The 26,672-nt window shown below is 42.4% G+C and overlaps 1 protein-coding gene across 2 annotated transcripts in view; it reads left to right on the top strand.

Moving 5' to 3' along the window:
• The window catches only part of ASIC2 (acid sensing ion channel subunit 2), a 597,272-nt gene that overhangs the window by 484,317 nt on the left and 86,283 nt on the right, over positions 1-26,672 (top strand). The gene's annotated exons all lie outside the window — the stretch shown is intronic.

Below are 26,672 nucleotides of genomic sequence, written 5' to 3'. Positions count from 1 at the left end.
AGTCTGGGAAAACATGGACACAGCCATCTCTAACATGGACTGATATTAAAGTGGTATTCCCATCCCAACTAACATAGTTATACTTGTAAGTCTCACCAAATAAAATTTCATTTTATTCTTCTGATATGCCTGCTTGTTTCCTCCCATTGTTGTTATTGTCTAGGTTACTGACCACTAGAGATGAGCGAACTTCTAGCCTATGGCTGTATCTATCTTTCCCGGCCAGCCCTAGGGCTGTATCCAACTTCTTCAGCTATCGGTAATCAAATGCTGAGAGTTCAGGTTCCATTGTTCAAAGGTCACTCATCTCTACTGACCACCACTCTGCTGTAAAAGCAGTGGTCTGCCTGGTGTATTTATGCACAGAGGATGCTGTTCCCCTTTAGGTTGCAGCAATGAGCATTTATTAAAGGGGTTATCCAGCGCTACAAAAACATGGCCACTTTCTTCCAGAGACAGCCCCACTCTTGTCTTCAGCTTGGGTGGGGTTTTGCTGCTCAGTTCCATTGAATTGAATGGAGCTTAATTGCAAACTGCACCTGAACTGGAGACAAGAGTCGTGTTGTTTCTGAAAGAATGTGGCCATGTTTTTGTAGCACTGCATAACCCCTTTAAGTGTGTGCATAGCATAGACTGGCCAAAAAAAAACGCTAAATATTGCACAAGCAAAGTCTGTGCAATATTTTATGACGTCTTATGTCAGTGTGTCCGTTGCGATGTTGGTGAACAGAGGGAAGCTGCATGGGCACAAGGCAGCTGTAAACTGTAGAGTAAATGTATATCAGCTCAGAGCTGGTGTAGATGGCAGTGGGTGCTGTGTGGCAGCCTGGGATGTGCTGGATTTATTGAGAAACATGTACCCCTTAAATCTGGTGTGGATGAGAGGGGCGGGACTAGTTAAGACTGGCATATAGATACATCAGTCTTCATAAAATTCCCCCTTGGTGTGATATAAAAGTACAATTAAACATGATGAGTAGCAATATAAAAGTCACATTATACAAACCAGTATTTATACAGGTTATGCTTCATCAGGACAAACAACAAACATCTGCAGTGCGATAGTGTGTGATACTGCAGTATGAGGCACAGCTGCTATAAAACCTATAGAGCTGTGCCTGCTAAACAATGAGAAGGCCAGAGCGTCACAGCCCCTTTAATTAGCTCATCGATGGCCCCGCCATGAATCAGCCCCCAACCTCATCCTATTCTACGATAGACCAGCAATGTTAAAATCCCCAAACCCCCATTAGGAGATGGGGCCAGGCATGAGCAGCGCAATTCATAATTTAATGATAAATCTAAATACATGTAACTGAGCATAGAAAGATAGACGACTGTCATCAGGAAAAGACAACCTGGTCCATCTGGTATATATTTATCTTAGGATAAATATATGCTTATCCCAGGCAGGTTTACTTTAGATTTACCAACCATGTTTGCTGGGAGTCAGTTCCAAGAATCTACTACTCTTTCAGTAAAGATAAGTAGTAGCCAGACACTTGCCAATAGTCAGTAGAAAATAGCGTATACACTAACTCACCTCTTCCATCCAGTTATAAGGTCACGGTTTTCTTGCTTGATCGGATGTCACACGAACGCCGCAGCCAATCAGCACAATCCAAGGTCATAGGCTGTACTCCTTCCATCATAAGAGAAACAGATCACTGATGTCAGGGAGACCAGCCAAAGATAACATTGTCGGCTGCCGGTTAAAGTGCTCAATGCAATGAAATCCTAGGTGCATTGCTCCTAGCTACTAGCCAGATATCCTTCGGGAGAGGGCCCATCCAAGGACAGGTATCCATCCACAGACAGCTTCCATCATGGCTCCTACCATTGAATGGTGATGCCAGGAGTATGGCTCGTCACCACTTGGGCCGCTGATTTTGTTGGTAGAGAGAGGGCCAGGCATGTTGGATTTTTACAATGCAAACCTGGTGTTCTGGGAGGGATAAACCAGTGCCTCAACTGTGTGGACTGCAGCTTACCCCTTCCCATAAGAAAAACAGGAACTTTAAGCTGTGGTGGACATTGATGTCTATGGGGAGGCTGTGAGAGAAAACTGATGACCAAAAGAACTGTTAACTGGTGTGTTTGATTTTACCACCTTCACATGGCAAAATGTGAACAATGATCACGTTTGCTGATATTACCCATATGTGGCTTCATCCATGAGCAATTCACCATGGTGACCAAGGCTATTCCCAAAGGATATGGGATATTACTATGATACACTATGTCCACATAATTCTCAATCTTCCTCCAAAAATGTGCCTGACACCAGGATTAATCCTCCTGACAACCTGTCCATATACACAACTGCCATATGCATGCCTTCTGACTGCCGTAATATGACTGCCTCAGCTACCGTCTATAAGTCAATGGGAAGATTCAATTGCCAAAGCCATTATTGAACGCGTCACTTGTAAACCACATGAAGGCTTTCAGTGTAGATTGATGTCACCTAACCATGTAATCCACCGTAATTGGAATTTAATCTTCAAAAAGAGGTCTTTTATAGACTACTCATACCGTGTTATTATTTCAGTGTAAAACACTGTCAATGTCCGTTTCTGTACAGTAGGGCCCTATTCCACTTACATAACGTATAAATATATGGTGTCGCCTTCATTCTCTATTACTAATAGGACAGGTGTGTATTAGTTCCCTGCAATATGAGGCATACCAATGTAAAGAATAATCAGACCAACCAACATGGCACAGGCCAATACGTAGAATCTACATGAAGGAAATACGTATGTGTCATTTGTCATTTAATAGTTTCATTCATACACATTGCTGCACACTTCTACTGTATATAAGGACTAAAGTAAATAAGGAGCATTGAGTTATGAAGCCGTAATATGGCACCCACACTAGTCTATGGGTTCTACTGACACAGCATGCAGCATTATAGAGATATGCATCCCTAGAGGCATTACATTTAGGGGAGAATATCTCAGTAATACGATGCTGTAGAGGAACCATACAGCAGCACATAAAATGTTACTATTATGAATCCGTAGGGACTCCTTGTTGCTGCTGTAGTTGTTTCACAGTGAGTTGAGCTATATGACCTGCTCAGCTCTGCTACCTTCATCTCTGGGTGTTTTTACAGTACATTAAATCCTTAATACAAAATCAGAGCTGGTATTTAATTTTTAGGTTCTCCACTTGGCGTGGGAGATGCCCATGGTGTAGCATATCACATATCATAATGCATTATAGACATGTTTACCATGTGAAACTACAGCTCCCAGTATAGTTCGCATTAAGTTTTTGTTAAATTCATCATTCAACCTCTATATTAAGAAAAGCACTTTCTATTGCCCCACACTGTGTTTCCTGAATGTAACATGCTCTGCCCTCTGAAAACTGCCACACTATGCCCTCTGAATACTGCGACTGTGCCCTCTGAATACTGCCACACTGTGCCCTCTGAATAGTGCCACACTGTGCCCTCTGAATAGTGCCACACTGTGCCCTCTGAATACTGCCACACTGTGCCCTCTGAATACTGCCACACTGTGCCCTCTGAATACTGCCAAACTATGTCCCTGAATGTAGTATTGCCACATACTATACCCTCTCAAATTACTGCCACACCGTATGCTTCTCATACAATACCACCGCACACTGTATCCCAGTGTCAGACTGGCCCACCAGACAACCGCAGAATCCTCCGGTGGGCCCCCAGCTTTAGAACCTACACTAACATTGACTGACATGTTGTTTCTTACTGGTTCTTCATTGAAGGGCCCCTAGGATCATTTCCTCTGGTGGGCCCCAGATACCCTGGCTGTTATTTTAACAAAGCAGTTCAGTTGAACTGGAGAACCAGCGGAAGCCCAACCCGGGACAGAATGCTGTACATGTAAGTCATGGTGATCGCACAGACTTGTTCTTTAAGCCTGTCTTAATAATACAGTGGTTGATGGATGGGCTCCCTCTGTAGGGGATCCTTCTGGGATCAGAGAAATATCTGATCCTGGCCATTTAAATCGAATATACCAGTTCCAGTATTATTATTTTTTCACTACTAGGTCATGGCCAGCATGGAGATCCCGATGGCGCAATGCACTGAAGGCAAGCCTGGCCCAGCACCAGTGTAATGATATCCCCTCCCCCAGCTGACGCGCCTCCATTAGGATTAAGCCTGGCCACATCACTGAGGGGAAAGGATATCATTACAATGGGGGCGCCAGGCCCGCCTCCAGTGCATAGAGAGCCACCGCCGATCAGGTGGTACCCAAAAAATTACTACTGGAATTGCACATTCACTGTAACACCTAAAACGCTGCACTCAATAGTGACCTTGTTATTACTAGAGATGAGCGAACCTTTCGGACTTTTGGTCCGAAAGCAGTTCGCTCGATCATGATGCCTGTGATCCCGGTTGCATCGTGCGCTCCCGGGAATATGTGGCCAGGATATTTCAGGGAATCGATCTGGAATTCCCTGGAATATCCTGGCTGCATATTCGCGTGATCGCAACTATGCACCCGGAATCACAGGCATCATGATCGAGCTCAGATACCGTTGGAACAAAAGTCTGACGGTCCACGCATCTCTAGTTATTACCCGTCCAACAAAATATAAGCCCCCCCCCAAAAAAAAAACAAAAAACTGATAGATATATAGATGTTCTGGCTCTTGTAAGGCAATAAAGAAAAAAAATATGAAGAAAAATGGTTTCTCCTTATCGGTTTATTTCTTGGCTATTCCTCCCGTTAGCTGTGAGCGCACTTGTCATGCAGACTCATGAATAAGGGAATCTACATCAGGCAGGTCTTGATTAATAATTATTATTATAACTCAGGAGAGATGAAGAAACTTTTTGCTTAATTTCTTTCGTGCTCAAAATTTACAAGTTATCATTTTTTTTGTATTTTGACATCAATATTTAGCATATAATGGGCCAGATGAAGAGTACCGCAGTACGTTACTGTGTCTGCACCAATGTTACCACAATATTGAGTCACCCCTGTTAAATCACTGTGATATTCCAATCATTCTTGTGATTTCCTGGAAGAATACTTAAGATTTATTCTGCCTTTTTATTACAAAATGTGACTTATCTTCAGGATTTGTTTTTTCAATCCTGGTCTGAGAATATCCGGTACACTTCTCCTCCTTGAGCCGTCCTTATAGTTAAATTGTATTTTCAATGATTAGATAATTACGATTGCAAGGAATGGACATATCTCTAATATATATTTCTAGAATGGGATGTATCTATGTGTATAAATCAGAGTAGGAAAAATGAGAATTTTTTCATGAAGGGGAAAGTGTGTTGACCAAGGACATGGCTGAGCTTCTAGCAAGGAGAATGATGATCACCAGCCATTCTAGGCAGGCTGAGATCATGTTGGTGTTGTCATTTCCATTCTTTCATTCTGTCATTGGAGCAGAAACAACAAATTTGCCAGAGTGCCAGATCTGTCACAGCCATGGTGCAGAAGAAACTTAAATGAATGATACCAGGAGCCTTCAGGTTCAGATGAACAATAGCAATGTCTGCTGTGCTATTATTTATATCAAACAGGATGGAACATGCTATGAATGTGAACATAGTCTAAAATGCTACATCTAAATTTCATAATTTAAACCTTATCTATTAAAAAAATATGTCAAAGTCTAATGCTGCCAGTCATATCCCATGAGCACCCACCGCTCACTTGCACTGTGTCTCCAGCTTCATACACTGCTCTATGGCAGCCATGCTTCTGAAGGTTTGTTCGCTTGGCATGCTTCCCCATTGGGTGACATTTGGTGCTTGCTCTCTGCTGAGTCCTCTCCCCTCTGGTATGCCTAAACAGTGTGCTTGAATAGTGCCAGCCTATTAAAGGGCTAAATAAGTCTGCACTATAAAAATCCATCCCCAGCTAGTCAAATTCTGCAGTCACCCATTTAAGGATGTAATATTATCTTCTTTTTAGCTCAAAGAGAAAGTACCACGAGGTATATATATATTTTTTTTTTCCACATGAACAGCCCAGTACCGGCACAGGGATGCCAGTGACACGGTCCTTTTTTTGAACCACCGCCTGGTGTAACAGGCCAGAGTATACCCCCAGCCCAGACTATACCCGGGGTTAAAATGGCCTAGGCTAGATTATACCCCGGGGTATATTTTGGCTTAAGCCAATTCATACCCCCTCAGGCCATTTTATACCCTCATGAAATCAATAGCATTGAGTGATAGACACAAGAATTACAAAATTTTTCAACATTTTAATGGGGATTCGGCTTTTTCTGCTGAGTTAAGTGAGAAGCTACTGATGGAAATCTTAAAAATCTAATCAAATCGGGAACATTTATCAATGTGTTTGCACATTTTATTTTTTTTAGGGTGGGGCTTATTAAGGAGAATTTTTGCACTTCATAAATATCTGTGCAAGACTTATTAAGGGTTTTGCACTATTTTAGATCAGTTTTAGGGATAGTCCGAACCTGCCGAGGTTCAGGTTCGTACGAACCTGAACTCTCGGCAATGATTCCCGCTGTCTGCCTACTCCGTGCAGCGGGTGGGTACAGACGGAGGACCGCCTGGAAAACTGGGATACAGCCATAGCCATAGTCTGTATCCCAGTTTTCCAGGTGGTCCTCCAGCTGTAGCCACCCTCTCCACGGAGCGGGCAGACAGCGGGAATCATTGCCGAGAGTTCAGGTTCGTACGAACCCGAACCTCGGCAGGTTCGGACCATCCCTAATCAGTTTCCAATGACTGCACCTTTTTTCAAAGTTTGCACCAGGGGATGAGTGGTTGTTTTATTAGCTAATTTTCATTTGATTTATCATGTGAAAATTTTTTATTTTTTGCGCAAAATCCTACCCTAGCGTAGCTTTGTAGCCAAGCTGTTTCAGAGTTCAGTGAGTTCACACTGTGTTTTTGCAGTCTGTCCCCCCATCCATTTTTTTTGCAAAATGGATGAAAAAAAGGAAGCGTTGGTGTGACTCCATTTTGATCAGTTATTCCATTATCTTCCATAATAGAAAATGGATTTAAAAAAACTGATTAAAATGCATCAGGTTTTGTTAGCATACACAAAAAACGTGGTTGAAGGCTTTTTTGTGTATGCTAAAAAAAATCGTTTTAATCCATTTACAATCAGTTTGCAAAAAGTATGAAAAAAATGAACTGGAAAAAACGCAGTGTAAACCCAGCCTTAGGCATAAATTGTGCAATAAATTGTGCAAGATGTATTAAGGCACTTTTGATTGCACAACAACCATAAAATTTTGTGCAGCCCATAAAAACCTCGTCCTGCTCAAAACAATTGTGCAGATAATGCAGTGATGGGACAGCGCCATCTACTGTCGGTTCAATGTAAGCACTGTACTGTATTTTCCAACAAGAGAAAGCAGCTGTGTGTCCAAGTATGATTAAAAAGCCCCAACCCCACCCTCACCCGGTGATACGGCTTTATTGATTTTAATAAGGACACTTCAAGAGGGAGGAGGTTTCGTCACACTGCCCTACTTATTCCTCTACATGCCTCAGATTTCAAATGTAATTATGGCATGTTTCATTGGTTTTTCCACTTTTTGACCCAAAGCGAATGTGTTATTGTGCCCCAAGGGGTTAAAATAAAGGGTAAAGTTTGCTTTACAGCAGCAATCCTGCCTATGTAGGTTCTTTATTAACACTGAAATGCTATCATCATTTTACAGTAAAAATACTTCGGTAATTTCTTCACCTAAAATGATCTTGAAATTATTCAAAACTCTCATCACGTTTTCACGCTTAAGAATCTCACAGTCTGGAAAGTTTATTTGTAAGGGATTTTCATTTGTGAATCTTGCATCTTTCTTCTTTGCATGAGTGCGTTAAGAACCTCTGAAGATAATTTTTCGCGATAACAAGTCTGTGCAGTCGGGAACTTCAGCAGTGCCTTTCTTTTTGATGCATCAGAGATTGTTGACCCTCAGGCTTTGTTTTGCATCACAACCACTAACTTCAGGAACTTATTTCATGCCATGGCTCACCCACTAGAACCTATTTGTCCTACTAATGCCACACAATTATCAAGTCGTGTAATAGGCTCTAAGGGTCCTATTACATGGATCGATTTTTAACGATTAACCACTAACGATAAACAATCGTAAACGAGATTGTTAATCGTTAACCTGAAATGGTTCACCATATTACACAGAACGATGATCGCTAGTTTCGATCGTTACTACGATCGATATTGCGATCGTTACTATGATCGTTTATTCCTTCTGATCCCAGGAAACAATGAACTAAGTGCAACTACACTGAACGATAAGTCAAAAAAAGCGGAACTTGAGCGAACGAATGTGGAATTACAGCGAACGATTAGCGAACAATTAACAATAATTTTAGGTTCAGATCTAAATGAGCGATATACGAATGATTTTTCGATCGTTGCCTGCAATTACACAGAAGGATTATCGTTTAAATTCAAACGATATAATGATTTTTCGCACGATAATCGTGTAATAGGGCCCTAAGTGAACAGCGATCTACCAGATTGGCACTTGTTTACAGTATAGGGTCGGGCTGTGTAATATTATTATCAGAAAGATAATGTCTGGCAGTGCCTTAGGGCCTTACACCTATAGATATTTTACAGAAGCAAGCTCTAACCTGTCAGGTCGGCACTCTCTTCTTCCTCAATCCCCATTTACTGCACTTTGCTATTACATGCACAGTGAGTGAGCAAGAGCAGAGGGAGGAACTGACCGAATGATCATTAGATCCTTTTGATGGCCCACTAAAGTCAATGGCGCAGTGACAGGAGAGATGTGCTGCAGACCACCGCTGATCTTTCAACATGTTAATGGAAAATGACCCACCAGCTATGTGGTATATAGCTGATTGTTGACTTTCAACATGTGCTATTACACTTAATGATTATCAGCTTGAACGGTTGCTAATTGGCCAAGTGAGACCGATTATTGTTCAGTGTAATAGGGCCTTTAGGGGCGTATTACACAGCCCAAAGAGCAGGGTAAGTGAGCACCGATCTATCAAATTGGAGATCACTTACCAAGCCTATTAGACAGCTTGATGATCATGCTGATCCTTGTCTTTCAACATGTTAAAACATTTTAGAATGATAATGACTGCTGGCTGTCACTCCATGTAATAGAATAAACAAAGTCTGTTAAATGGATGTAAGTTATACATCATAAGCTTTTAGTAACTATCATAACATGTTTGTTAAATAGATGTCACACGGTGGTATCCGTTACCCTAGACTATTATGGCATCCCTTTAAAGGGTTACTCCACTTAAGAAAGATTTAACCCTGTTTAATCCCCACCCATAAACTAAGCTTGTTTGTAATATGTTTCTAATACATGAATTGGGCCGTGTCTGCAGCCTATCCTGACTCACACCCTGAAGCTGTAGAAAATCCTCATTTCCTGGTCCACTTGTCTCGGCTTCTCTGTCCTCCCCATCCCTTCTGAGACCAAAGTCACATGATCTCTGTCTCTTCTGTTGCTAGGCAAGCTGTAACACCTCATCTGTAACCCTGCCCACCAATGACTCATCACATCACTCAGCGAGCTTCCGGAAAAGGGCCGGGGAAACAATAAAACAGTGAAAGCCTCCTGAGCAGTATAGGGGAAAAGAAACATAGTTGTTTCATCTCTCCCTTTCTAACCTATGATAGATAGATAGATAGATAGATAGATAGATAGATAGATAGATAGATAGATAGATAGAATTACAAGCATAGGGCACTGCAACACGTTCTGTTTGCCTAGATAGATGGATAGATAGATAGATAGATAGATAGATAGATAGATGGTTAGTTTACAAAGTAATGCAGAAGCAGATTGAGCCAGCCATGGAAAGATACTACAAGATGACTCTGAGCAGTTAGCAGTTGGCTCTGAGATGCAATGAATGCTGGGAAATGTAGTTTTCCGCCTGGTGCCATCTTGGATATAGACCATTTTTTAGAAAAACGTTTAACTTAGGAACAGCGGCAGCTAGAAACATGCGAGGTTGTTTAAAATACTCAGGGGGGCTTAGTGAGTAAGACCAGCTAGCATTTAATATTTTCGCTTTTGGGTGGAATACCCCTTTAAGAAATACATAATGAAAAAGGACTTGGAGAGCTGCAAAAGAAGAATACTCAGGCTTATGGCTGGCTATGGATGTTATATTACAGTCATGTGCAATCTTCTGTTTTTCCTGTAGTGCAGACTCCAGAATTAAGCTTCTGATATTTTCCGGCTTACAATCTGCCTTTGGAAATCTGTCGAGTCTGAAACCCGATTTATGGTTTTTACCTAGTAAATAGTCATCAACACTACAATAACATTTTCTCAGGGAATTCTGTGACAAATGTAGCCAATACTATTTCCGTCATTAATACCAAAATATATCTATCACAACAACACTACTTTGAATAGACGACATTTTCTGTAGCCATTCAGTCGCGTCCCCAGGCCACAGCAGTCTTGCTTACAAATCATAAATGTCCCAAAAAACCTGATTTATTTGTTCAGGGCATTTCCAGGAATATTACATTAGTGAATAATGGTAACCTTGTGCTGTAGCCTACTACAGGAACAGGCAAATGGTAAAAAAAAAAAAAAAAAAAAAAAACCCTCAGCCTAAACTTCCACTTTGCCATCCTTCATATATTTTCTCATATCACAGAATGTTTCTGTCACATTTAATATCCTTATAGTTTACACCAGAGAGAACACGTTCCCACACTTATTCCTTTATACAAGATTTCTTTATTGCATTTTAACAAGAACTAATATAGAAAGCAAAGGGAAATTTGAGAAATGAGGAATGAAATATACGTTAAGCAAGCAAAAAAAACTAAAAAAAATAGAGAAGATGATAAATACTTATTCACTCCTGATGTGACATCTATCCAACCTGACGAATACAAATGTAGCCGCGTTTTTTCCGAGATCTACACAGGTAAGAGTCCACTATTCTGAAGGATTTAGGCAAAGTCTGAGAAATGTATCAAGTTTATTACGACATCCAGTGAAAGACTAATGACCACAAATTTCCCATGTAAGAATTCAAGCCAATATATACCGTGTTTCTTCGAAAATAAGACAGTGCCTTATTTTTTTCCCCTCAAAAACAGGCACTATGTCTTATTTTCAGGGAATGTCTTATTTCTGACCGGGGGGAGAGAAATAAGACAACCTCTAACTTTTTATGGACAAGAATGACAGAATATTTACAGATAGGAGCTGTGCACTTACCATACTTAAGCCCTACATAAAATATGGCTTCCCTTTAAATGGTACCCTAATGCACCAAGCTGTAAGGTAAGGTGAAATAGCACTGATGAACACAAATCATTTCCTAAGGAACTCTTGCTCTGTGATCTGCCAGGAAAGATTTGAACCAGCTGAGCTCTGTACCATCCAGGGCACAAAACTCCTGTAGGCACTCTTTTAATATTCATAGTATACAGTATCAAATGCTGCCGACAGATCAAGGAGAATTAGGATTGAACAGTCATCATAAGATCACTCAGTACATGAATCAAGGCAGTTTCGGTATAATGTGATTTCTTGAATGAAATGGGTCACCGAGGTTGTTGGTTCACCAGTTGTCCTGCAGTGACCTTGTCAACCTCGCGTTCTCTGCACAATGTTGCGGTAATGAGTGTTTGCTTTGTACTAAAGGCAGTTTTCTTCAGATTCACAGAATGGATATTGTCCTTTCCAGGTCATTGCGGCCTAACAGGAGGCATGTAGCACTGTGTAATGTAACAAAACCTACAGGAATGTGTAAGAAAAGAGCTATTCTTGAAGCTTATACCCATGCCTCTATGGAATCACAAATGATGACTGTCATTATATTTAACCTTATTAGAAGCTCGCATTCAGTTTCTTGTGCACTTTTTGAGCCAAAGTGTTTGTCTGTGACAACTCAATCAAAATCTTTTTATGTGATTCCATCCTAGGCTTATTAGAGCGTAGACCAATGTTTCCCAACTAGTGTTTACCACTGTAGACTATTACACGTAGGGATTTGGATTCATAGAGGGGTGCAGTCTACTATTTTTATGCAGCAAGCAAGCTCATTTGCATATATCTCTGGAACATTGCTTAGCTCAGCATCACCACACCGACTATGCCCTTTTTGCCCACACAATGCGGTCAGTATGGGCAGTGTTAAAGGAGAAGTCCAGTGGTGGGGGTGGGGGTAAAAAAGACATTAAGCTTACCTGTACCTATGCCCGCGTTGTGCCACATGACCAGGCTCCCGTACCCCACCGGGTGTCATCTTCTCCCGGGATCCAGGTATGTCACAACCCGCTCAGCCACTGCAGTCACTAACTGGCTGAGCAGAACATCCGCCAGCTGGGTTGTGACATCGGGACACGTGAATATGACCTCTTTTTATGTTCCCCACCCCCAAACCGATTTTTTTTTTTTAATTATAGTTTTTATTAAAGATATCAAATAGTACAGGACATAGAAAGAGGTGCGTTTCAATCCAATACATTTAATCTGAAATGCATTACACATATATGTATATGAACGTGAAACAAAAATAGAGTAACACAGATACAGTGGTAATAGAATTGAGAACCATGTACCAAAGCAAAATCATTTTTTTGCATCCCCTGGACTTCTCCTTTAATATTATTTAAACTAATTCTTTTTAAACTATTTTCACTTTTATTTAACATTTTCTATAATGAAAAAGCACATTACATTTCTAGCTTTTAGACCATTTTGCTTTCAAATACAAAAAAGCCATACCCCTGATGCGTAAAGTAAAATAATATTCATATCTGAATTGCAGGATATATAATAACAAAATGTATTGAACAGTTTCCTTGATACAACAAAATAGAAAGGAAAAGCAAGGAGGGGGCCTCCTGGGAGACAAAGGGGAGGATAAAAGAGAGAAAAAAGGTAAAAAGAGACTAAAACAAACACTAACTCCACAAGGGAGAGAGCAATGTTAATTCAACTGAGTTTTGGAAATCTCTAACAATAGTGCCAGTATTTCAGAAGCTTGTTGTGTGTGTCCACAGAAGTGAGATCCTTCACCCTCATCATCATCTTCTGAACTTGGTTACACTCCCCTCCAGGAGTTTCTGTATTTATGAGAACTCTCCAACCACGTAACATGGATGGAGACCTCCTGACTCTTCTCTGACAAATATTTGAGTAAGGAAGGGCTAGGTATATGGAATTTCAATCACTTGGTCTAATAGCTCCTGTTAAATTGACTCTGTACCCACAATCAGACCCCCCCAAACCACTTGTACCTTCAGATAGCTGCTTTTAACCCAAGATCTGTCCTGTGGTCCGTTCGGCAGGTGATGCAGTTATTGTCCTAAAAAACAACTTTTAAATTTGTAGCCCCGTGCCCAACAGGAGTATCTGTGCCCTAACATTAAACCACTCTTCCGCCCCTCCTCCCCACCCTATTCATCATTAGGAATGCCACTGGAACATTTTCTCCATGCTGAACATTGCACAGGTGTCTAAACGATCCAGCCCATGTTAAGTATTCACACAGCTGACGAATAGGAAGCAATCTGCCTGGAGCATTCCTAATGATGAGGAGATCGTGGAGGAGGGACAGAGAGGTTTTGCCAGCCTAATGCATACGCAATCTAAGCCCCGGTCGTTGGCCACGGGGCTGCCCGTTTAAAAGTTGTTTTTTAGGACAACAACTGCATCACCTGCCAAAGGACCCCAGGACAAATGATGGATTAAATGCAGCTATCTGAATTTACAAGCGGTTTGGGGGGGTTAGATTGTGGGTACAAAGTCGTTTTAAAAGGCAACGATCAACCGACATGCATGATGTCGGCTGATCCTTGTCTTTCTATATGCTGAAATTATAGAATGATAATGACGGTCTGCTGGCCGTCGCTTTGTGTAATGGGAGTGGTGGCAGCAGACTTCCTCTATCCCCTAAGGGCTCCTATTTTTGGATCGTCCAGGGAACCCCTCCCACAACTTCCCGCAGCCCCCCCCCCCAGCTCTTACCCACTTGCTGTTGGTGCGTGTCATAGTGCCGGCAGCATGCAGGGAACAAGGGGCAAGCGAGCACTGATGTGACAGGTTGGCATTCCCTTGCTCCTCACTATTGTCTTGTGTAATAGGGCCTTTATTACTTCCGGCTTCCCCATGCAAATAAACATTTGGCACGGACAAAGATTTATATGTTCCTTATGGGGAGTCAGGCAGCTCTCACTTTGGTTTATCCCACCCAGAACAATAGGGTAGGGCAATGAAAATCCATCATGTCCAACCCATCTCTCCACCAACATCATCTGTCGGTGTAGAATCAGGAATCCCCCATATACATTATACTGTAGGCTCAGTGCTGGTGTCGGGTTCAGTCAACTTCAGTATGAAGTGTATGAAATATGAAGTGTACCTTAAGAATAACAAGCAAGGCTGCTAATGATTGGAGAGATTAAACATCACTTCTTGTTGGCAGATACATGTTATCTACTTTCATGTGTAAGCCCTTGGCAAGTCTCAAAATGATCAGTTACTTCTTTCTTTCTAGTCCAAATGTATCCCAGCATGCCGGCTGTGAGCGAAAGACGCGGCTAATATGCGGCCAGCCCTAACACTACCGCAAAATCAAGTCACGTTAGTCGTTCTCCCAACACTGTGTCCACAGTGCCCAATTATTAGGCGTTCAGAACCACTGGCTTCATAGACTGGTTCGCTTTTCTCTGAAGAACATTCCCCTTGTCTTATGTTATTTATAACCGAGAACATCTGCACTTCAAAACGCCGAGCTTCAAACATTTCACTCCTCTCTCTGGAGCCATTTTAAGAACAAACTCAATTTGTTCACTTTCATTAACCGTATAATTGATATATGTTAAGTTTTTTTTTTTTTTTTTAAATGACCGGCTTTTATTATTTTTAGAGAAGAATATTCATATGGTTTCATGCAATTATGGGCAGGCAGGTGGCCCCTCTAATCACTGCCTAATAGCCCTCTTCTGTATTCCTAGCATTGTAGCCTTATCAGGGGTATTGTGTTGTGTAAACCAGACGGGATTTGGAGTCCCATATGAAATAGAATTAGCATACAGATTGTACTTTCTAATTCCATTCGGATGATTTCTGACTGACTAAAGGGCGAAGATACATTGGCTGCGAAAGTTTAATAACTAAATTATACTTACAGCAGGGCAGATGTCAGGCTGGAGGGCTCCAATTATGGGAAGGTGCGAGATTAATAGCGCTTAAAAGAAAAACCTGGAACCGTTCCAAGTACTAAACGACAAAAATAAAATTAAAAACATTATTACACATCTGATTAAAAAAGTCTAATGTGTGTTATTACCGCTCCGATCGCTCTATATGGGAAGCCTAGTTATAAGCAAAGGTACGTAGAAAGGAATATCTATAGAGAGGCTCAATCACTTGAACGGCCGCTCTTAGGAAGGTGTCGAGGATAGCAACACTGATTGCTGTGCTTAGATGGGAATCATTTATAATGTAACAGTGGACCTGTGACCCATTCACAATGAATAATGAGAAAATAACTCTGTGCACCCAACATTATTTATCAGACAACTATAAAGATGGAGTTATCTTCTTCTATGCCACTAGCCATACTAAGGGGACCTAGTGTATGAAAAATACCTTCAATAGCTGTTCAGGGCTGACAGCTATTCCTTCCCCCCATACCCCTGTAAACATGCACATTTGGCTTAGATGTACATGCATAGGTTTTCAATAAGAAGAGGAAGTAAGTTTCTGACAGAACCACTGGTATCTTGGGGGGGTTACATTTAATATACATTTAATAATACATTTAAAAGGGCACATCGAGAAGCATGTGCAAAGCAGTACAGATCTACTATGGATATTTCAGTTTGGTTTTATAGTTCTGCTGAACACTGTAAAACACCATTAACGTCTAACAGCAGCCCTAGGGAGTCCTGGAAAACAAGGAAAACGCTATTGGCCTAGTTCACACAGTGTATTTTTCATTGCAAGTTTGCAATAACGGCTATTGTTTAATGACAGCGACCGATTACATTACAGCCTATGGAACCATGGCCGTAGTGTACACACACTGTATACATTACGGCCAGGATTCAGTGAACAGCAGCCGCACAAAATAGGTTGTGCACACAATGTAAAGTACAGCTCCCAGACGTACTTTACATTGGATGCTATGGCCAATTGGAGTGCGGGCATACTCTAATGTGCCATTCCATTCCATTCCATTTAAGATGAAGTGATGATTACCCGGCCGATACTGCAGTACCAGTCGGGTGAACATCTCAGACAGTGGCCGTTCTGTGACACAGCCGTGTCGCGCAACGGTCGCTGTTTTGCTATGTGTGAACATGGCCTCAGGCTACATTTATGTTTTCCAGGACTCCCTAGGGCTGCATCCAATTTCAAAAGCCTCCAATAATCAAATGATGCATGCACTGGTCTGGTCAATATCCGAGCATGTGCGAAGTTTGCTCATCTCTAGTAACAGAGATGCAGGGGATAATTCAGCAGCACTCCTTGATGAATCAGTGCCAGCGGATCTTGCCTTGACCAAAGGCTGGATTAAATAAGCAGGAGATAATCCACAGCACTCAGCAGATACGGTGAAAAAAATGTGAATTTATTCCATAAGCAAAAGGTGATCCACGTCAAACATAATAGCAACAAAAGTGCAGCATACAAAAAAAAACGGAGCAACGTTTCAGCGAACCAACATCGCCATTTTCAAGCACGGTAAGTGAACAAGTGAGCAAACTTTATATACAGGTGTATAACAAAACATATGTTTTGTTATGTTTTGTTTTGTTATACACCTGTATATAAAGTTTGCTCACTTGTTCACTTACCGTGCTTGAAAATGGCGATGTTGGTTCGCTGAAACGTTCCTCTGGTTTTTTTTATATTCTGCACTTTTGTTGCTATTATGTTTGATGTGGATCACCTTTTGCTTATGGAATAAATTCACATTTTTTTCACCGTATCTGCTGAGTGCTGTGGATTATCTCCTGCTTAGTAACAGAGATGATTATCCGGCCGTGTAATAGGCCCAGTAAACGAGCACCGATCAAGCAGATCAACGCTCGCTTACAGTATTGATCGGGGTGCCATAGCATAGGTGTAATAGCACCCTTAGTTGACTTGTTTAAATGGGCATTTAGCGTTCCCTAGGGGTAGAAACATGGGCAAAACATGGGCAAGTTGCAATCCAGTTGAGAACAAGCAGATTTCTATTGTTTTTAATAGCCACGTGATTTTACAAGCAGTTTTACAGCAGATTTTTGGTGCAGTTAATAAAAAACCCTTACAGCAACATGATTTTACAGAAAAACAACTTGCAGAACTGCACGGCCAGTGATCGATAGAAATTGTATGATCATTGGATACTTAACTGCATCACGACTGCAATTTGGCTACCCGGCCTGTGCACCGTGAGATCCTTCCCTGAAGAAGATTTGTGTGAATAAGTAGCACAGTCATTGCGTAATACAATTCATGTAACTATCAAGTGTGCCACTGGTCTCATTTATCAACACTGTCTAATAGAGCAGTTTAAGAAATAAAAGCTGAGCTCCGATTGCTATGGGCAACGAGACCAATTTTACTGAGAGACTGTTTTGATAAATTAGGCCCCTTCTATTCCAATTTCCCCACAGTACCTGTCCAGCTGACACAGATGCATGACTTGTCACAGGAAATCGGTAAATTCATACGTTATATTTAGAAATTGCAGCAAAAAAAACATATTTTCACACATAACGTGTGAATGCACCCTATTAGCGCCCTACTGACAAGTCATGTACTTGTGTGAGTAACATGGTTTCCAGACATATTTTGCAATGAACAGCAGCATCAGAACAGTGGGTAGGACCTGAGTAGAACGGGCAGCAGGTAGGCACCTGAGTAGAACGCGCAGCAGGTAGGCACCTGAGTAGAACGCGCAGCAGGTAGGCACCTAAGTAGAAAGGGCAGCATGTAGGCACCTGAGTAGAACAGGCAGCTGGTAGGCACCTCAGTAGAAAGGGCAGCAGGTAGGCACCTGAGTAGATCGGGCAGCCGGTAGGCTCCTGAGTAGAACGGGCAGCTGGTAGGCACCTGAGTAGAAAGGGCAGCATGTAGGCACCTGAGTAGAACGGGCAGCGAGCAGGCACCTGAGTAGAATGGGCAGCGGGTAGGCACCTGAGTAGAACGGCCGTGGGTAGGCACCTGAGTAGAACGGGCCGTGGGTAGGCACCTGAGTAGAACGGGCCGTGGGTAGACACCTGAGTAGAACCGGCAGCGGGTCGGCACCTGAGTAGAACGGGCAGCGGGTAGGCACCTGAGTAGAACGGGCAGCGGGTAGGCACCTGAGTAGAACGGGCAGCGGGTAGGCACCTGAGTAGGACGGGCAGCGGGTAGGCACTTGAGTAGGATGGGCAGTGGGTAGGCACCTAAGTAGAATGGTCGGTGGGTAGGCACCTTAGTGGGGCGCTACCACCGACCTGTCCGTGAGGCATGACCTCAAATGATTATTAGAGTTGGGATTACAAGTCACTTGCTCCAGATCCCCAATTTTGCTGTACTGTATTTATTTACAATGACATTTTTGTATCTGTGTATCTACAAGTGCTGCTGCCTCTCCTCTCTTTACTTCAGCTCATTGTTACTGCAGTGTTGTTCCATTGACAGTGAAAAAGACAGCCAAGCTGCAGCCCCTTCAGACTGATTGGTAAGGGTGTCAGGAGAACTCTTGTGGATCTAGTATTGAAGGCTAATCCATAGATAGGTCATTAATATCAGATTACTGAGGATCGGACTCCTACCACCCCACTGATTTGCTTATTAGATGAGTGGCAGCCTTTTTAGGCATAACCACGTATGTTTGGTAATGACTCTTTCATCTATTGCAGCTTGTCCCATTGACTTGAATTTGGATCCTTACCATGCTCAACTCTGATCATTCAGCATTCGAATAGCAGTGGCTGAACAAGTTAAGCACTGGGGAGTCTGGGAACACATGGATAAAGCCTATGTTTATATCCATGTTTTCCAAGACTCCCTAGGGCTGCATCCAATTCCAGCCACCGGTATTCAAATCCCGAACGGGTTTGAGCATGCTTGAGTTGCATCCATCTCTGGTCCTTACCAATCTATTATTCTTGGCCAAGGTAGGCCATCAATATAGAAAATCCAATTCAATGGTTCCATCTTTTCATAAGAGTGTCACCATCAAAAAGAAATTATTGTGCTTAGGAAATTTGCTATTTTGTACCCCATCTTCTCCTTGTTAGTGGTGATCCCGAGCACAAATCCCTACTCTATGCCATCCCCCCCCCCCAAAAAAAAAAACCTTGGAAATGCCCAGTTTGAATAGATAAGTCAAGCTCAATACATAAATCCATGCCGTGGACAAGAGGTATGTTCAGCTTGAAACTTCCCGGTGATGTTGAACAACATTTATCCAAAGGATTTGTATACTACTACTGTATATGCTTTTTAATGTTATATGAACTAAACTAAAGAGTTTAATCTAACAACACTAGTAGAGCAAACTTGTCTCTTCATTTTGCAAACGCTTCTATGTACTGCACCCCCTGTAGACCAACAACCCCAGGTAAGACAGCTGTATATTCCTATGACCTTTATTAAAATCATAGTTTAGAATTCGACCATTCTAGGGGTGGTAGACAAAGTTTGATGTCTTGGCTGAAGAATGGCTGTGTGCACACTGAATGGGTTAGTGTGACTGTGTAAATGTATGAGACTCAGCAATTCATGCAATTCTTCAAAAGTCTTATCAGAAGTTACTCGGCCAACGCTAAACTAACTATGGGAACAGGATTTTGCAAAGGGAAATAAAGGAGATTAATAAAATCCTGGAGTCCCCGCTGTAATTGGCTGTATCTTTCTGCTGCTTCTGATAGCCGAAACTGTACTGTGCTTTATTTAACCAGCGTCCGCCTGGGGAGGTGTGCTCAGATAAGATGAGCGGAAACCTTTATTTCTTCCCCTCTTCAGTGTAATCATCCTGTACTGCGTGCAGAAGACTCCGAGATGGTTTCCTGTCTAATAAAACTATAAACAAGAGCAGATAAGACTCATCTGCTTTATTCTGACTGGCTGCAGAGCTAATGCGATTTAGTGGCGGTCTAGGCCACCTGTAAGCATCAGCTATTACTACAAAACCCATCATCCTCAGTCACTGCACACAGTGTCAACTCCCAACCAAGGGATACTGCCTCCTTTGATCTGACCTGGTAATTGAATTTCTTTCCTTCCACAACCATCTGTGGCTCCTGGCAAAGTTACTCAAACCAACAGGCAGTCTAAGGGCCCTATTCCACAGTAACGATAATCGGCCCCATTTGGCCCAATTCGGCTGATTATCGTTCGGTGAAATAGAGAGAACGATCAGCCGATGATCGTGTCATCGGCTGATCATTCATTTAGGGCCAGACCTAAAATCATCGTTCCCCTACCGCGCATCGCTACGGTTGAATATCGGTGCATGACGGGCGACCGACGATTTGACAGCAGCAGCATCATCATCATACATTACCTGTCCAGGCTTCTCCACGCTGTCTTCATCCCAGGGTCCCGCGCTCTCTATCTTCTGAATGGCCGGTCAGCTGACGGAGCGCTCAGTCAATCATAGGCCGGGACCGCCGCGGCCTGTGATTGGCTGAGTGTGGCCTGTCAGCTGACTGGCCATTCAGAAGATAGAGCGCGCGGGACCCTGGGATGAAGACTGCGCGGAGAAGCCTGGACAGGTAATGTATTACTGCTGCTGCAAGGGCTGCAAGGACATCGGTAACGATGTCCTTGCAGCCCTCGCTCAACGATCATCAGGCCGTGGAATAGGCCCAGTAAACAAGCGGCGATCTAGCAGATCTTGGAACTTGAACCTGAAACTTTGCTTTGTTGTTGTGCTAATGGAAGTTATAGACTTCCCAAACAACCCCCTCTCCTCAATGCATTATAGACTGGTTGCCAGGGATATGTTGCTTGACAACCCCCCTGCAAAGACTGGTTGTTAAGCAGAGTATCCTTAGTAATTAATCTGTCTCATGTAACACTGCGGGTTGCGGGCTATCGGCCAACAGGGAAAAAGTAAAGCAATAAAGTCAAGCCATTTCATTTATCGTCTAAGCCTATTTTATTAAAAGCGACCTGACACTAGTGTCGAGCAAACTTTCCGAAAGTTCGGGTTCTGCAACGTTCATCTGAACCTGAATGCTCAGCATTTGGAGAAGTTGGATGCAGCCCTAGGGAGTCCTGGAAAACATGGATACAGCAGTAGGCTACAGTTTAGCTCTTCCTGCCACACAGTGGCCTCTGCACAGGTTACAGGGCATGCCTAGAAATTTGAGAGAAGTCAATATAGTTCCCTCTAAACTGTTGTTTTCCATGTGTCTTGCTGTAAAGCATATCTCCAAATGGAGATATGCTGTAAAGCAAATCTTCTCGCCGGCACTATTACATGCGCCAACAGCGAGTGTGTAAGTGTGGGGGGAGGGGGGTTTGCCACAGGAGCTGTGGGAGGCGGAGCCCCGGATGATCCTTAGATCATTCGAGGAGCCCATACGAGATAGAGGCGGTCTGCTGCTGCTGTTACCATTGCACGGAGCGACATCATCAGATCTTTGCTATCTATATCATTGCTCTTTCAACATGTTGAAAGACAGCGATCAGCAGACATTGTGCATGTCATTGTCTTCTATTACATGAAATGAATATTAGCCATATCAGTCATTATCTGCCGATAATCGCTTCTTGTAAAAACGGCCTTTATGTATGAAAAGAAGTGAGATAAGAAAGTTGGAGAAAATGAATACTCCTTACATTAAGGAGCATCTCATGTGAAATGTTACCAAATAAGACTGGAAGTCATATGAAGGAATCTATTGCAATGGAAGAAAACTAGGATGGTGGGGAAAGAATTAAGTCAGTTTGGTGTCATTCCTCTCTCCCTCCCATAATTGTCTTATTGCTCTATACACACATTATAGCATCTTGTAATTCGACTTCTATCCCCGGCAATGACAAGGTTAATATCTTAGTTCATGTTTTAATCTCCCTTCTGTATATTCGGCTTCCAGACATTTATTTAATTAAGCCGGTCCTAAAATAGCATAGAGCAATTCATTAAGAATATGTAATCAGTCAATGGCCCTGAATCATTGTTCTGTATTGAGTCGACAATGATATTCAGGTATGTGACAACCCAGCGGCCTTCTTCTCCGCAATATTTCATGCATTTAATGCCATTCAGCTCATCTTTCCTTTACGACAGCAGAGTCATAACTAAACCTGTTTTATATAGATATTCTGCCCGACAGGGCTGCATTCATTAGGACAAGAGGACTCCGAGAATCTGCCCTTTCTTGTCCTATACCCCAAGAAGCGGCTTTTATATGTAGATACGGCTGATCCGTAAGCCTTCCACATCTGCCTCCAGAGCATGTTCACAGACTAGTGTGTGATCACATTCGCTAAAGGGCTGATGTTTTGAACCAAGACCATGTGACTGAGCCCCCAGTGTTTACTCATTACATACGAGAGGCACTGCCAGGAGCTTGGCCGAGGCACCGCAAGCCTTAGGGATATCACAAACTCAAAGCAAATTTATAGCCGCAGTCACTGGAATAGTTCACCCATAAAATGGAGCCCTCCGCTGTGTGAAGATGAAAGATGCTCCTAGTATAATTCTCTACTGCATCTCATAAAGGCAACAGCTAAGACATATTCTCTCATATTTGTCTCCGATAGCTTGAGAAATGTGTAACACAATAGTAAATCTACATGTCATCCAGCCTGTGACCTCACAGTATAATTATCTTCATAGTCACATCACTTAATATACTGATCGACCTCCATCGTTAAAACCACAGGGTTAATATTGTATAAGTCTCCCTAGTGCCACCAAACCATCAAGGTGAAGAATCTAGAAGACTTGCAACCATGACCGGTGGTATCTGAGGCCAGCAGATCCTTAAAGGAGCTATACAAGCTTAGAAAACATGTCACCTTTCTTACAGAACAAGCACAACTCTTGTTCTTATTTTGGGTGTTGGTTTGTAGCTCAGTTCCACTGAAGTGAATGGAGTGGATATGTAATCAACACACAAACTGAATGACCGGGGTGGTGCTGTTTTCACAAGAAAGTAGCTGTGTTTCTTTTCTAATCCCAATAACCCACATCAGCCATCGATTACTTCATGATTTTGCTGGCAAAGCTCCAACAGTTGTTACATCTTGGTTGCATGCGACTGACCGTCCATATGGATTTGACTTGTATAAGATTTGAGATAGATCTCACATCTTATACAAGATCAGACTTGTTCCTCCACCACATCCCTCAGATGCTCAACCAGGTTGAATTCAGAATTTAGAGGAAAAGTCAACAACTTGATCTCTTTGTCGTGTTCTTTATTACTGAACTGAGATAAGCGCAACACAAGCATGCTCCTGTCCAATTGTTTGTCATTTGAATACCGGTGGCTAAAGAAGTTGGTTGCCTGGAAAACATGGATACAGCCATAGGCTCTCAGGACTTCCTAGGGTTGCATCCAATTTCTTCAGCCATAGGGCTGAACAATTGGACTTGAGCATGCTCATCTCTATTACTGAACAATGTCTGCAGTGTGACTGGGGCAAAAGTAGAAACTTTTGGAAGGACTCAACATGGACACACTGACCAGTCTATACTAGCCCCATAAAGAGCAAGCCATGACACCCTCTGTATTCTACAAAGAAGAAAAGAGACACAGTGTACAGAGACATAGCGTGATTCTGCAGGGCAGAATGTACATATATTCAAGAGAAGACAGTAAATGCTGCTCACCTTGGGCGGCCGTGCTGCAAGTCTATGCTGCGAGTAATTGTAGCCATCTGCAGCCCTTCCAAGAAACTGGGGGAACCAGTAGAGAAGATCAAAAGAAGTTCCCACGCTGGAGGTCCAGTTGTGCAGAGAATCCAGGAGGTATAGGCAGGTTGTGAGTTGCCGCATTAAGGAGGATGGGAGACATAGTAGGCGTAACACAATACTTTTAATCAAAAGAATGACGTGTTTCGAGGGAAACCCTCTTCATCAGACCTATCAGACTCCCATCTTGCCTTGATACGGTAACTCACAATCTGCCGAACAGCACCTATACCTCCAGCATTCTCCGCACAACTGGACCTCCAGGGCGCCAAGTTCTTCTGTGTATTCTGACACCTTTCTATCATAGACAAGGGAGAGAGAAAAAAACCAGGCAGCAGCGCCTCGTGTGATACCGTACAAACAAGTCAGTTAAAAATGCAAGGTGCTGATGGGGTGCTCACCTTCAAGCCCCTTGGGCTTTATGCATATCACCCAAATGGGTACCAGGTCTTCAGAAAATGCCAGGATATGGCGCTTCGGTGGAGAATGCAGGGCTGCAGGCCAACTAGGATAGCCCAAACGGGATGCTCCCAAGTGGGGGCCCATGGGAATAAGACTAGTCTAGGTACAAAAATGGTGCGTGGCTAATCCATAAATGTTAGCGCTGCCCAAAAGACTCCAAATAGAGGCTGAATAAAGTAAAAATATTTATTAAAAGTGCACAATATTTACGCGTTTCGAGGAACAGAGGTCCTCTTCATCAGAATAGCAGTGCATCTTTCTATCATAGTCAGTAGTAAATTTTCCACCAATCAGTACTATAGTAGCTCCTCTGTGGAATCGGACCAGACCGACAAGCTTTTGCTTCCACACACATCACTGCTGTTATGTGTTATAAATCAGTTGCTATGTAGGAATAAGACAGTGCTGATTCCCGAGTATTTCCATACCTGTGTAGTGCACATTTTTTACACAGAATTTTGTAGACGTCTCGAATACAATTGACATCTTATGAATGTGTTGGTTAGGAGGCGGCTGCACTAGGACCCCTCTCTTCTGCCTTGGTGTTTGGACATGTCTGACAGATTGCTCTATCACTCATCTAGTAGATAGCAGGAATCATTAGAGCTAATTATATAAGCAATTCTTTTTATTCTTCCTCTGATTACTGGGGGAGGGAATGGGAGGAAGTAATGGAGTCTGAAATATCTCCGTCTTTGTACGTAGCTCAGATAAATGAAGATATTGCCTGTAACATCCGTGCTACAAAGTTCTTCGGAAAAGCCTGGTAATGGAAGCTTTACAACCTGCCGTGATGTGTGAAGCAGCTTCTATATTTCTGAGGCTCACAGTAAAGGAGGCGGCAGCTACAGTGTCCTGATTTACATATTACAAAGCAGGAACCTATTATTATGGCCATCATCTATGACAGCACAGACTAGGCTGGATACATGGAGAAGACGAAATGCAAAAAGAGGCAACTAAATGTATCCACATGAGAATTCAGTGTCTGAAGCACGCAGAGTATCTACAGAAGAGAGAGACACTGAATTGACTTATTAAAATATTCCATCCCGAACTGATGGGATTTACTTATCAAAATGGAAAGTGGTGGTCTGATAGTTACAAACACTTCTCTCCAATGGGACCCAGGGTTGTCTCAGGATTTTTTCATCTTTACTTTACAACTGATTTTCTTTTTGCAAGTGTAATAATGCATTTATTGTAAATATTATGTTTGTGTATGGTACAATATGCTGATTTGTTACAGTTTGGCATTAAGCCTCTAAGCCCATGGGAAGGGCAATCCTTCAGCGATGGTTACCTCCACGGGTTTTTTTTCGTGCTGGACACAGTTTTTTGAGTGCTGGAGGTTGACTCTTTATGAGTCAAGGTTTCACTTTGTTTTGCACAATTTTCATAATTGAATTAAGTGTGCAGAACTGTGTAAAAGATTTAAAAAAAAGATAAAATTTAAATAATGATAAAAAAAAAATTAAATAGTGATAAAAAAAAGTGTATATATTTTATCTGTCACAGCTTTGGTTTGGCAGTTCAGGAGTCAGATGGAAGTTGCAAGCAAGCTATGGTGGACTCCTTTTAACTCTTAGAGGATGTTAAATGGTGGTGAACAGGCTGAGCCTTGGAAGTGACCAGTCAGAATTGTAACGTCATCCAGGGGCGGGCACATTGGTTAAGTACAGGAGTGAGGATCATCAGTAGGGTCATTGGGGCCTTTAAAGTACACTGGCTCTGCTAGAATGGCAGCCAGAACGTGCCACCGCCTTTATTACTGTCTGGCCAGGTGCTGTATGTCAAAACGCTGGGGATCTCACAGTATCCGTAACCTAGCACTTTACCTGACTTGTTTGAGTCCTGTCTGTGATTTAAATAAAGCTGTGGCCATCTTAACACCAAAAAGGGTGTTTTGTGCCTTCATTTCATAGTCTGTATTTATTATTAGTGGAGTTGTTTCAAGGGGAAGTGAGGTCCATCCCCTATCCAAAAGACAAAACTGTAAAAGAGATTGCACCCCCCCCCCCCTTTTCCATGGGTTGTTTCTGGAATTGCATTATGTTAAACTACAGTTTATTTATGCTGTTGATTCCTTGTGGACTCTCCCAATTGACTTCAGTGGAAAAGAAATTGATAAAGCCTTGATAAATTACCCCATAGCCTTTTTTCTTTTTCAATTTGTAATCCCCAATGGCCACAAATCCATACAACTGTGCTTCCGATTCTGTTTTGTGTGGAATATCATCCTTAGATCCACCACGTACGGCACAGTACGGGCTGCTGTATTGCACTCATCATTGTGCTTCATGGAGGACTGTGGACTATTTGCTCGGCTCTCTGTACT

This window comes from Dendropsophus ebraccatus, chromosome 14 (genome assembly GCF_027789765.1).
Source record: "Dendropsophus ebraccatus isolate aDenEbr1 chromosome 14, aDenEbr1.pat, whole genome shotgun sequence".
Taxonomy (NCBI): Eukaryota; Metazoa; Chordata; class Amphibia; order Anura; family Hylidae; genus Dendropsophus; species Dendropsophus ebraccatus.
The sequence above is the reverse complement of the archived record's forward strand: the minus strand, read 5'-3'. Positions and strand labels throughout refer to the sequence as shown.